The sequence below is a fragment of the Grammomys surdaster genome, unplaced genomic scaffold (assembly GCF_004785775.1).
Source record: "Grammomys surdaster isolate TR1022 unplaced genomic scaffold, NIH_TR_1.0 194, whole genome shotgun sequence".
In the NCBI taxonomy this organism is placed as follows: domain Eukaryota; kingdom Metazoa; phylum Chordata; class Mammalia; order Rodentia; family Muridae; genus Grammomys; species Grammomys surdaster.
Window position 1 is genome coordinate 5,936,627 of NW_021604639.1, and position 12,052 is coordinate 5,948,678.

General features: G+C 40.5%; 1 protein-coding gene across 1 annotated transcript in view; it reads left to right on the forward strand.

Moving 5' to 3' along the window:
- Chrm3 (cholinergic receptor muscarinic 3) overlaps nucleotides 1-12,052 on the forward strand; it is a 323,683-nt gene that overhangs the window by 76,101 nt on the left and 235,530 nt on the right. The window contains exons 2-3 of the mRNA XM_028769887.1: nucleotides 573-692; nucleotides 8,180-8,241. The gene's annotated coding sequence lies outside the window, so the exon portion shown is untranslated. The remainder of the gene's footprint in view (nucleotides 1-572; nucleotides 693-8,179; nucleotides 8,242-12,052) is intronic.

The window sequence follows — 12,052 nt, forward strand, 5'->3', positions numbered from 1 at the left end:
CTGTTTATTTCAGAACATGCTCCTCAATTTAAACCTATCTTTCCTCAGAGTTTATATATACATATAAATATGCATTTGTTTGTGTGGCATGTGTGTATGTGTTTATGTGTATTATGTGTATGTATGTGTATGTATTTATGTATGTTTAAAGCTGAAATTAACTTCTTGGCTCATTGGAGTGCCCACTCCAGTCCCAGTGATCATCTACAGTGAGGTTTAATACTTGACTCTGAGGTTTCTAGTCTATTTTGCATATGATAGTTTGCATTTAACATTTGTGTTATTAAGATTTAAAATATTATAGATGTGTTTATGTGCTTTTAATTTCAGAAAGTTGGTAAGAACATATTTTTAAAAATCTAGTGCCTAGTATGGCGTTTATGATGTCTGGGAAAACCTTTTTTAAAAAGACTTTGAAGATTAAAGAATGAAAAAATAAAAAAGGAAACATCTCCAAAGAAGCCAGTCTTGGATACCAAGCAGAAAAATACCTTCATTTGCTTGTTTAAGAGTAAATCTGCCTACTGACTTGAAACTGGAACAAACACTACTCATTCTTCTCTGTCTTCTAGATAATTCCAAAGTGCTGGGGTTGAGTCTGGCCGTTCCATTGTACAGCAATGACCTGGAGGGGTAAATGTCCCCCTTGATCCTGTAAGATGGTTCTTTAGCTCCTTCTGGAAGCATCCAAGGTAACGTCCTTTATAAGAATCTAATCCCCAGGAACGTTTCCTTCCTCCATTCTTTGACCCTTGTAAACATCATGACTTGGTCAGCTCTTCAAAACTGCTGAAAAAAAAATGGCATTTATTCCTGGACTTTCATATTCATGCTATGACTTAGCCAGAGAAACTCTGAGGAGAGGCACTCAGAGCAGGCTGCGATTTACAGACTGTAATTAAAGCCACCTGGAGAAGGACTTGAGAAAGGTCACCTGAAGAAAAGGGTGGTTAACATTTCCAACCCCGAGCTCACCCGTGTCTGCTGAAAAGCAGCCTTTTAAAGATACAGCCCATTTTATAAAATTAAGCAGTTTTAGGACTGGTGCATTTCTTTTGTTACTTTTTTTTTTAGCTTTTAAAGATTACAGGAAACTATTAGCAGGGCTGAAAATTTTTTAGTTATGGTTTCATGGAAGAAATAATAGCATTGACTTTTAAGGTTGGAATGTCTTTCCTCGTAGGGTGACTCACTAAAAGGTGCATTTTGTAGTTTTTCTCTCTCTAAGACAATAACTCTTTTATAATCATTTCTCTGAAGTATAGCTACTATTTTTATTTTTACTGCATATACTTTTTTGAAAATTATCTCCTTATTCTTTGCAGCATAGTAATTAATCTAGATAAATTTTATTCCCAATCGGCTCTCAGCATGAAAGTCCTTGGAACCCCAAGGGTAATGAAAGTGTATCGGTGAGAATTCATACACATAGAGATGGGTATATAGCCATAAACACAGTCATAAATGTAACTATCTGTACAAATTGACAAATGTAGCACTGTAGATAGATGAATAAGGATACTATCCAATTATGCTGAGGAAAGGGAAAATAAAATAGCCAAGTTTTAAATGTTAATATTCCATAACTCATGAATCACTGCTATGGGAATATATAACTAAAATAAGTATGCCTATGTACATAAGGATTATTATACTATACCAATAATCATCAGAAGAAACAACTTTACAAAAGAACCAACTGAGTGACGTAGATCAATTCTCATATGAATCCTACATGAGATACATGTATGTTGATTTAAAAGACTCACCTATTATTCAGTGTGAAGGGGAAATGAATAGACATCTATGTGGCATGGATACTGTGAAGCAGATGGGTGTATTTCAAAGAAAGGGGGGCACAAGGAATGACAGATATCAAACAGTTAATACCAGGAAGACGGAGAGTAGAAGAAACAAAGACCATCTATGTTTTTCTTTTGAATGGCATTTGTGATTTTTTGAAAAGTAAAAAAACTAAAAGTAAAAAATTATTGTATTACTTTTCTTTAGTGTGCCACTTTTCAAATTCTGCTTCTGAGTTGGGTAGCTTGGAATTACGACTTGTAGGAATCAAGGTTCAAGAGCACACACACGGGCAGAACAATGGATGGGCCTCTCTCTGTCTGTCTGTGCAGGTTGCTGCTAATTATAAAATAAACTTGTCTTCTAGGCTTACATGTGATGGAACATTTCAAGTCACAACAGGAGCCAATAAATAGAAAACTTCCCTTTTATGGTACAAGAGGAAAGGTGAAATTGTTTAAATCCACCTTGCCTCTTTAACTCACCTCATCTGTACCAGTGACACTAACTAGCCACTTTTACCAACATACCTCACAAGGTTCAAAAATGTCATGATAAGTCTAACACAAAACAGATAACTCCTTTGCCCAATTATGTCCCAGATGGAGGCCCCATAGTAAATTCACCGCTATGAATTATCTTTAAATTCGCCATTATAGGAGCTAGAGAAATGGCTGAGGGGTTAAGAGTACTTGGTGTTCTGGCAGAGATCCTGAGTTTGGGTCCTAGCGCCTATGTCAAGCAATTTGCAACCTCCTGTAACTTCAACTCCAAGGGATCTGGTACTTCTGAGATCCATGGACAACTACACTCGCGTGTGCACACTAACAGACAAGCATGCACACTCACATACAGAATCATGTATTAAAAATAAAAGTTACTTAGAAACAATCACTGTAAAAGGAGCTGGTAGAGTATGAAAAAATCTTATACTGAGATCTACTTTACCTTAATAAACGGAGCTGGAGTTTGAGGGTGTTGCCTTTTTACCTTATACTGAAAAATGTCAGTAAATGGGAAAATGTGAACAAACATCTGCTTTGTCTTCAGCTATAGCCTACTTCAAATTCAGATTTCATTTTAAACTTACAAAAATTGTGTACAAAAGTTGGAATTCATAATCTGTAAGAATTGAGCTAATATGTATTTTCAGTTTTAATTTTCTCGAGCTTTATGATTAAAAGAAATCAAAACTGAAACTAATATTTGATATTTGTACACAGTAGAATTGAATAATAAATGGGATGACTAGATATTAGGTGTGTTCATTTTATGCCAAGTTTCCTCTTCTTCAGTTCTTCTTGCATCTTTTAGTATATGTGACAAATGGATGTAACATTTAATTGCCTGCTGAAACCAACAAGCTTGGTCTATACTTTGATTTTATATGGTCCTGTGCTACCTCATTAAACGGTTAAAGTGTTTGTTATGTCACCTGAAATCTAAGCATTTGCTATGGGAGCAAGAGGGCCCAGCCCACTGTGGGAAGAACTATCCCTAGGCAAATGGACCAGGGCTGCATAACAATGGTAGCTGGTAGCTGAGCAAGTCAGTAACCAGCATTCCAATATGGTCTCTACTTCAGTTCTTGACTACAGTTTCCTGCACCAAGAGTCTGTCTTTAATTCCCATAATTATGGATGGTAACCTTAAGCCAAGTACCTCCTTCCCTTCTCAAGTTTCCTGTGTCTATCACAGCAGCAGAAAACAAAGCAAGACAAGATTTCGGTAAATATTTGTTGTGGTTGTTCCTATGACTCGGATGATATCTAATTTTTAAAGAAGGGACAGGGCACCATGCTTGCCTGCCTGCCTGCCTGCCAGCCAGCCATTCCATTTATTTACTGGACAATGCTTTGGGACAGTTATTGGATCTTTATTGGACCTGTGGATTTCATTTACCAATTGAACATAATGACCAACACTTACTCTCCCAACTCCTTTGACTTGCTGCTGTTTGGGTTCTCTTATATACGATGAGGTCATTTTATTTAAAGAACTGTTTTAAGAATGAGGAGATAGCTCAATTGGTAATGAGCAGAGCAGAAGCCTGGGGGCCTGAGTTCCATCCTTGGCACCCATGTGAAAAGCCTGTATTGTGGCATTCCATTTTAATTCCAGAGCAAGAGAAGTAGGAATAGGAGGATCCCTAGAGTTTGATGGCCAGCCAGTCTAGCCTAGTCAGTAAGCCCCAGGTCCCAATGAGAGATCCTGTGTCAAAAGCACAAGTGGAGTGACATCTGAGAGACAGAACTCAAAGTAGAGCTCTGACTTCCATATGCATACATACATAGACACATACACACACATATGCACACACACACATATGCACACATACACACAAAGGCACACATACACACATACATGCACACATGTGTACATGCACACACACACACATACACACTCACACATACACATACACAAATACACACACACACAAAACCAAACAACCATGCCATGTCATAAATTACTTTGTCTCCCCTACTCTGAATGGACCAGTAAGAAGTGAGATGAGGGACAGATCAGGGAATGAGTGACTTCTGCGTGAGCATCAACAAAAATGTAATGCAGATAGGCCTTGCATAATCTGTGAGCTTAGGTGCTATATTTATCATGAATCCATAAAAAGACTTTGAATCTCAATTTTGACAAACCTCTTGTTATTTTGGTCTTCAAATAAAGTAGTTTAGCAAACTTTGAAATTGGAATGGGAATATTTTGATTATCCCTAATGGGCCAGGATCTAATTTCAGACAAATTTAAGAGTTAAATTAGTTAATTAAGCCCAGTTATTTCAAGATTGTGAGCAGGTTCAATTCTATCTAAATCAGATGGCTGGGGACTCATTTATCATCCAGTTAAATTGAAAAAAGGAGGGTGTATGTCTAAGTTGATGTTTTGTGTCTTTCTGGAGATACGAGAATGTATATCCTCAAAATAAATGTAGCAAAGTTTTAAGGAAATAAATGCTGTCAGATTATCATCCTGAAAGTTCAGAGTTGCGCTTCACTGCGGCTTCTGTTATTTCAGTAGTGGACAGGCAACTCTTACATGTTGTCAATCAAAAGAGTAGTCTGCAGTCTCATAGAAAGAAGTCTGTCTTGTTGCTTTCCATGGTTATTTTTCTGTCCCCAGCATTGTGCCGCTCTATGTTCAGCTATCTGCATAATTGTGACAGTCATCTTTGACATCACCAGTAATATTCTAAGACTGTAACCTTCTGAACAATAGTTACTGGGATTTACAAAAGCCAATCTTCTACAGTCCAAGATTTACAGCTTACTCCCAAGTAAATGCCATATACAATTAATTGGCAACAAAATGACTTTGAAGGCAAGATGGAAGACAGCACATTTGTTACTAGTTTTCAAGATGAATACTTTGCTGTATCTGATACTGGAGAAACTTGAGGGTCTTCGGCCTCAGAAATTGCTCCCAAATTCATTAGTTAACAGAAACGTACATCAACGGATACTTTCATAATCTATTCCTCATGGGTTATTGTTATAGTAATGTAATTTTGCATAAGTTTGCATTACCCATAGCTATGTATTGACTTGTCAAAGCAATCTGTACCCAAGATGTCAGCATGTCAGAAGTCCTGGTTGTAAATTAAACAACGTTGTTGACCAAAGTCTGCTCTGGGAGACTGAACCAGTTTTAACAATGAAATCTAAACTTTGGCTGATGGTTCGGTAAATGTTCTCTGGAATGCGGTAGGTTAGTATGAGGTGATTCTCCTGCATATGAAAGGAATCATCTAGCTATGCACTTGCCCTGGAGTTCAGTCTTCAGTACCCACTTGAAAAGCCAAGCATGGCCATATGTGCTTTTAATGCCAATGCTCGGTCCTATGAAGATACCAGCAGTGACGAATGAACCCTGGACTCATCAGCATGCCCGCATGCTGCTGGTTAGATGGTGATGAGAGAGAAATACTGCCTGCCTCCTCCCACCAAAGTGTCATTGAACCACATCTCTAGAAGGAATGGGAATGTTTATGTGGGGTTAGGGATAGATGCTCATTTCCAAGGATATATTGCTGTAGAGATGATGCAAAAGTCCTTGTGCTTATATAGCAAACACAAGAATGCAAAGATAGGGCACTCAAACAGAACTAGATTCAAGGTCTAGGCTGTGATGACCTAAGTCTCACCCACACCACAGCCTCAGTTTCCCTGTGTGCCAAATGAATGGATGCCATAGAATGCCCAGCCCTATAGCTGCTCCTTTTGTCGCACGCTCTTCTTAACCAAGTGCTCCCAGGAGAGGGAAGGTCCATAGCACTTAAGTGATTTCAGGCACAAATAGGCGAAAGTCCCTTAATCGTACCGAAGCAGGTGTCCAGATGACAGATAGCTCATGCTCTGAGAGAAATGGTTCTCAAATTGACTTGAGTGCCTATTATTTCTTACTTTTACCATCTATTCCTTGCATATTCCATGAATATGATGCAGATCTATTTTTGACTCATCAGTTACACTTTCCATTATCTACGAAAACCTTCTTAAAGTTTGCCATGTGTCTCTGAGCTTTCATTGTCACTGGCCACACTGGCAGAGTTTGCCCCAGTTCCCTCTTTCTTGCTGAGACAGTCCAGTGCATGTGACTGTAGGCTCCCCCCTACTTCTCCCTTTGAAGCTCCCCTCCAATCTCCACAGGAGCATCCTTCACATCTGCACACTTCCCCATTGCCTTTCCATAGTGCCTCTTTCATTTGTCTAATTAACTTTTAAAGGTGGTGCTTCCTGGGCTGATATCAGCAGGATGGATCAGTCGAAAAAGTGCTTGCCATATCAGATGCTAGATATGGTGGTACATATTTGTAAACCCAGGACTGGAGAGAGAGAATAATGTATCCCTGGGGCTTATAGTAGTCCTAAGGATAACTCCCAGGCTGTTCTCCAGCCTCCATAGACATACAAACACAATGATTAGAAATAGAGTTAACAAAAGAAGTGCTCCATGTGCTGGTTAGGTTTTGTCAAATTGTTACAAACCTAGACTGTGTATGAAGGAATTTCTATTGAGGAGTAGCCTCCATCAGATTTACTCTCCTCATGTCTGTGTGACATTTTCTTGATTTCTGATTGATATGGGGGACATGGGAAAAGCCCTCTATGCAATGAGCCATCCTTGACAAATCTCAGATTAAAAGAAAGGTAGCTAAGCTAATCAGCAGAAGCAAGATAGTAAGCTGTGCTGCAGTCTCTTCAGTTCCTGCCTCAACTTCCCTCAATGATGACCTATCACCCTTGAAGTGAAATAAGCTCTTTTCCGCTCCAGGTTGCTTTTGGTTGTTGTGTTTATCACAGCAGAAAGCAAACTCTGTCACTTCTCTAAGGTTCCAGCCCTAGCACTAGAGCTTTGAAATGAGGACTACACCTGAATGGAGTGGAGGGGTTTCCTTAACATTCATTGTCTCCATGAATGAGGTCATTACATGAGTACATTCTTGAACGGTGTAGGGGAAGGTGGAATGCAGGCCTTTCCTGCATATTAAGCACATGGCTTCCCTTTGAAATAAGGGGGAATGAAAAGGGAGGGATGGAAATGTCTTTCTCACTTTCTGCAGTGAGTGACCTTCTTTGCCAGCCTGACCTTAGGGAGACTTTGGGAGGGGCAGGGGTGGAGCTATGGAACCAGGAGCTCACTGGGGTTTGGTTCTTCTCTTTCTCTTTCTTTCTCCTCACCTTCCCTTTACTTATTCACTTAACATCCCACTCACTGCCCCTTCTCAGTCACCCCTCCCACAATCCTTCCCTCCACCTCCCTCCCCTTCTCCTCTGAGCAAGGGGGTTGTGGGGGGCCTTGGATATCCTCACACCTGATGCATCAAGTCTCTGTAAAGCTAAGCGATTCCTACTTCCTCTCTCAGTGAGGACAGCCAAGGCAGATAGCCAGAAAAACATATGTGGGCAACAGCTTTTGAGATAGCCTCCACTCTAGCTGTTTGGGACCCACATGAAGACCAAACTGCAGATCTGCCTCATATGTGTGGTGAGGCCTAGGTCTTAGGTTGTCTTTCTCTGTCCTGAGACTCTGGAAATTTTCCTGTCTACCTTCAAGTTCTGGAATTACAGATGTGCAGCACCATACCAGCCTTTTTACTGTAAATTCTAGAGATTTAACTGAGGTCCTCATGCTTGGATGGCAGCCGCTTAACTTACTGAGAGTGGCAGATGAATTAGCTTTTCTGAATCCCTGTGGCCTCATCGCTGGTAACACGGAGGTTCATCCTCATGACCTGTAAATTCACTTCCAGTTGGAAATTCTATAACTTTTGTATGTGGCTTCAAAATATTTTCTCAAAACTATTGCCTACCACCTTCCCAGGGTCCTGTTCATCTGTTAACCACATTTTGTTGTTTTCTAGTGCTGCGTTCTGACTAGTGGCCAAGCACGTGACATCCCAAACTTCAGCAAAGGTACAATAAGGTAAGTGTCTTTTATAATTGATTCTTTGCTGGAAAGGAAAATCAATGACATGATCTATATGAACTTATCAATGAGAAATATAATTGTAAGTTGGAGTTTGGAACCATTTCAATTTTCTGCTGTGTGTATAACCTTTTCCCCTTCCAAATAACAGGCTTCACTATAGTGTCTTCTTCATACATACATGTCATTATAATTTGACCATATTTATTCCCAGACTTTGTGCATCTCAATATGACTATGCAGACATGTTCAATCTTGTCTTAGTAGAAATAACACTGGGTCCTTTCCTTGTCCAATTCAAATTTAAAATAACAGCATACTTACTGAAATTTGAAATAAGCTGGCTTTATGTTAAAATATGAGAGAGAGAGAGAGAGAGAGAGAGAGAGAGAGAGAGAGAAGATAGAAAGATAGATGATAGATAGATAGATAGATAGATAGATAGATAGATAGATAGATGATACATAATTTACCTCAACAGCATCAGAATGCAGAATATTTGAATTACCAGCATGTGTCTTGGCTCATACAAATATATTCTTGAGTAGCTTCTGGGACAGTGGCCTGCTTCTGCAAATCTTTTAAGCTTAAGAACTTTTCTTTGACTTATATTATCTTGGCTCAACCAGCCCAAAGAGATTGTGAGCATAAAAAAAGAAAAAGATTATAAAACACATAATTTTCTTTGAATGTTACTGCTTTTTTTTCTATCCAGCAAATACTGTTACTATCCTACCCCAAGTCCATTCTTCCTTCCTGGCAAAATCTTGATGCTGTGATGGACAACATAGTATTTCCGCTAAAAGTTCATATCATAATGGACAAAGTACTCACATCTATAGTTCCAGCACTCAGGAAACTGAGGCAGAAATATTGCCATGATCTTGAAGCCAGTCGGGCTACATAATGAGTTTCAGATCAGTCATGTTGTCACATGTAATCTTGTCTTAGAGGGGAAAGCCAGCATTCCATCTCATCTTCCTAATACTCTTTAGCTGTATGACTCATTTTGAGGCCATGGGCTCTGAGTAACAGCCATAAAGAAAGTTTCCTTAGGAAGACTTGATTTTGGAATGTTTCCTTTGTTTCTGTCCGAGGCCCTAATACAAATGCATAGCCTCAGATTTCAATCTCAATGCAGCATACTCACAGGCATCAAGAGCATTAAGAAAAAAATAACATAGACCCTGAAGAGACTGTGGACATACATACATACTTACAAGCTCACACTTGTACACACACATGCACACTCATGCATTGACTTGGCCCAGGTTTTGTTGGGTCATCTGACACTCAGATCCAAGGCAGGAGCGGTGGGGGGTGGGGGGCGGCAGGGGGAAAGCAAGCCTATCCACAGTCTCCACACTGGACCTTTATGCTCAACATCTATCCACACGTGACTTAATCTCCAGAGCACTATAATGGGGTGCGTACTTCTTTTTATCTGTGTTTTGTAGAAGATGAAACAGCTCTGAGATACTAATGACTGTCCTGTCAGTGGTGTTTGTTGGGTTTGCACTATAACTTTTGGTTGTCTTTCTCCGTGTTCCACCTGTCCGGTTCTTATCTTGGCAGTGTGGTGCCAGGAGCCTGGGCTGTTGCTGGTTACATTTTTACAGCTTTATTAGGTGGCTCTGCTCAGTTCAGAAGTGCTTTGTGGATTCATGAGGTCTCCATTAGCATATTTCTCTTACCAGATTAGGTCAACCAAGTGGGTCTATTCCTTTCTGGGAAAAAGATAAAAAATATGTAAAGGAAGACATTGGGTCTGAGAAACTCAGAGACGCATTGGGGTCACCTATGAATACTGGGGAATGCAAATACATCTCTATTGTATTTTGTCCTTTTGAAATAAATGTTTAGAAGACATGGTCTATGTGAGGCCATTAAAATTCGTATTTTACCCTGTTATCTCAGTCTCAAATACTCTTCTTCATGCAGCCATTATTTTCAATCATGTTCATTTGGCTCCAGAAACAAAATAATGCAGATAAAAACTAAGATATGTAATGAAATTTCTAAGAAAAAAAATCATGCCAGGAAGACACTGAGAAAGGCTATGAGCTGTGTCTGGGGAGGAGGGGCTGAATAATGAGGGAGTGACCTAGGCTAGAAACAAAGAGGACAGACTGGTGTGTAGTGCTCAGTTTGTTTAAAAAAAAATTATTTTTAAAGTCACTTCACCTTCAAGACCGTTGCTCTTTGTTTGTAAGTGGAGAGTATGAAGGTGTACCTTCACCTCTCCTCTCCTTGTGTGTAGGCTCATCACACAAACCTGTCCCTCATCTCCTTGGGTATTCTCTGATTTTTTACGAAAGACCATGTCCCCTCCCAGTCAAGGATCCTTGAGTTATCAGTTCCTCTCTTTTCCCTTCACTTCCTTCCAAATACATCCTGAATCTCTTGTGTCTTTTGCCATAGACCTCACTACTCTAAGGCATCCCAAAACCTCTTAGACTAGAGCATTAGCTTCCTGGTGGTCACCTGACTTCCACTCTGGCAACAGAGAAACCCTGAGAAGCTTAGTAAGACCCGTTCCCATGGATTTAGAGTGAGCCCTGATACATTGCCATGACTTCAAGCATCTGCTAGGATCTGGCTTCCACTTGCTCCTGTTCCCTTTGCTTCTTAATCTCTGGCCTCACTCTTTCTGACTCTTGAATGTGTCTCATTGTTTTCTCCTCTTGGGGCCCTGACATTGCCCTCCACACTTGACACCATTTGGCATTTCTTTTTTTTTTTTTCTTTTTTTTTTTTATTGGATGATTTATTTACATTTCCTATGTTGTCCCCTTACCCCATCCCCCACCACCCCCTCGGAACCCCCAATCCCCTCGCCCCTCCTCCTTCTTCTCTGTGGATGTAACCTCTATCTACACCCCCGCACTCCCACCTCCCCACCCTCAAAATTCCCACCCCCTGGGGCATCCAGCCTTCATGAGGTCAAGGTTCTCTTCTTCCACCTATGCCCAGCAGGGCCCTCCACTTTTACATATTCAGCTGAAGCCCTGGATCCCCCCCTAAGTGCTCCCAGGCTGGTGGTTTAGACCCTGGGAGCTGTGGTTGGTTGGTATTGTTGCTCTCCTCATGGTGCCACAAACCCTTTCAACTCCTTCAGTCTTCACTCTAACTCCTCTATTGAGAACCCCATGATCAGTTCAATGGCTAGTTGTGAGCATCTGCCTCTGAATATGTCTGACTCTTGAAGGCCTCTGAGGAGATATCCATATCAGGCTCTTATCAGCATGCACTTCCTGTCTTCCACATCAGCATCTACCTTTGGTGATTGCACATGGGATAGATACTCAGGTGGGGTGGTCTTGAGACGGCCCCTCCTTCAGTTTCTGTCCCTCACTTTGTCTCCATATTTGCTCCCTTGAGTATTTTGTTGCTCCTTCTAAGAAGGACCGAATCACCCTCACTTGGTCTTCCTTCTTTATGGGCTTCATGTGGCCTGTGAGTTGCATCTTGGGCATTTCAAGGTTCTAGGCTAATATCCAATAATCAGTGAGTGAATACCATGTGTCTTCTTTTGTGATTGGCTTACCTCACTCAGGATGATAATTTCTAGTTCCATCCATTTACCTAGGAACCTCTCGAATTCATTGTTTTTAATAGCTGAGTAATACTCCATTGTGTAAATATACCACATTTTTTGAGTCCATTCCTCAGTTGAAGGACATCTGGGTTCTTTCCAGCTCCTGGCTATTATAAATAAGGCTGCTATGAACATAGTTGAGCATATGTCCTTGTTATATGTTCGAGCATCTTCTGGGTATATGCCTAGGAGTGGTATAGCTGGATCCTC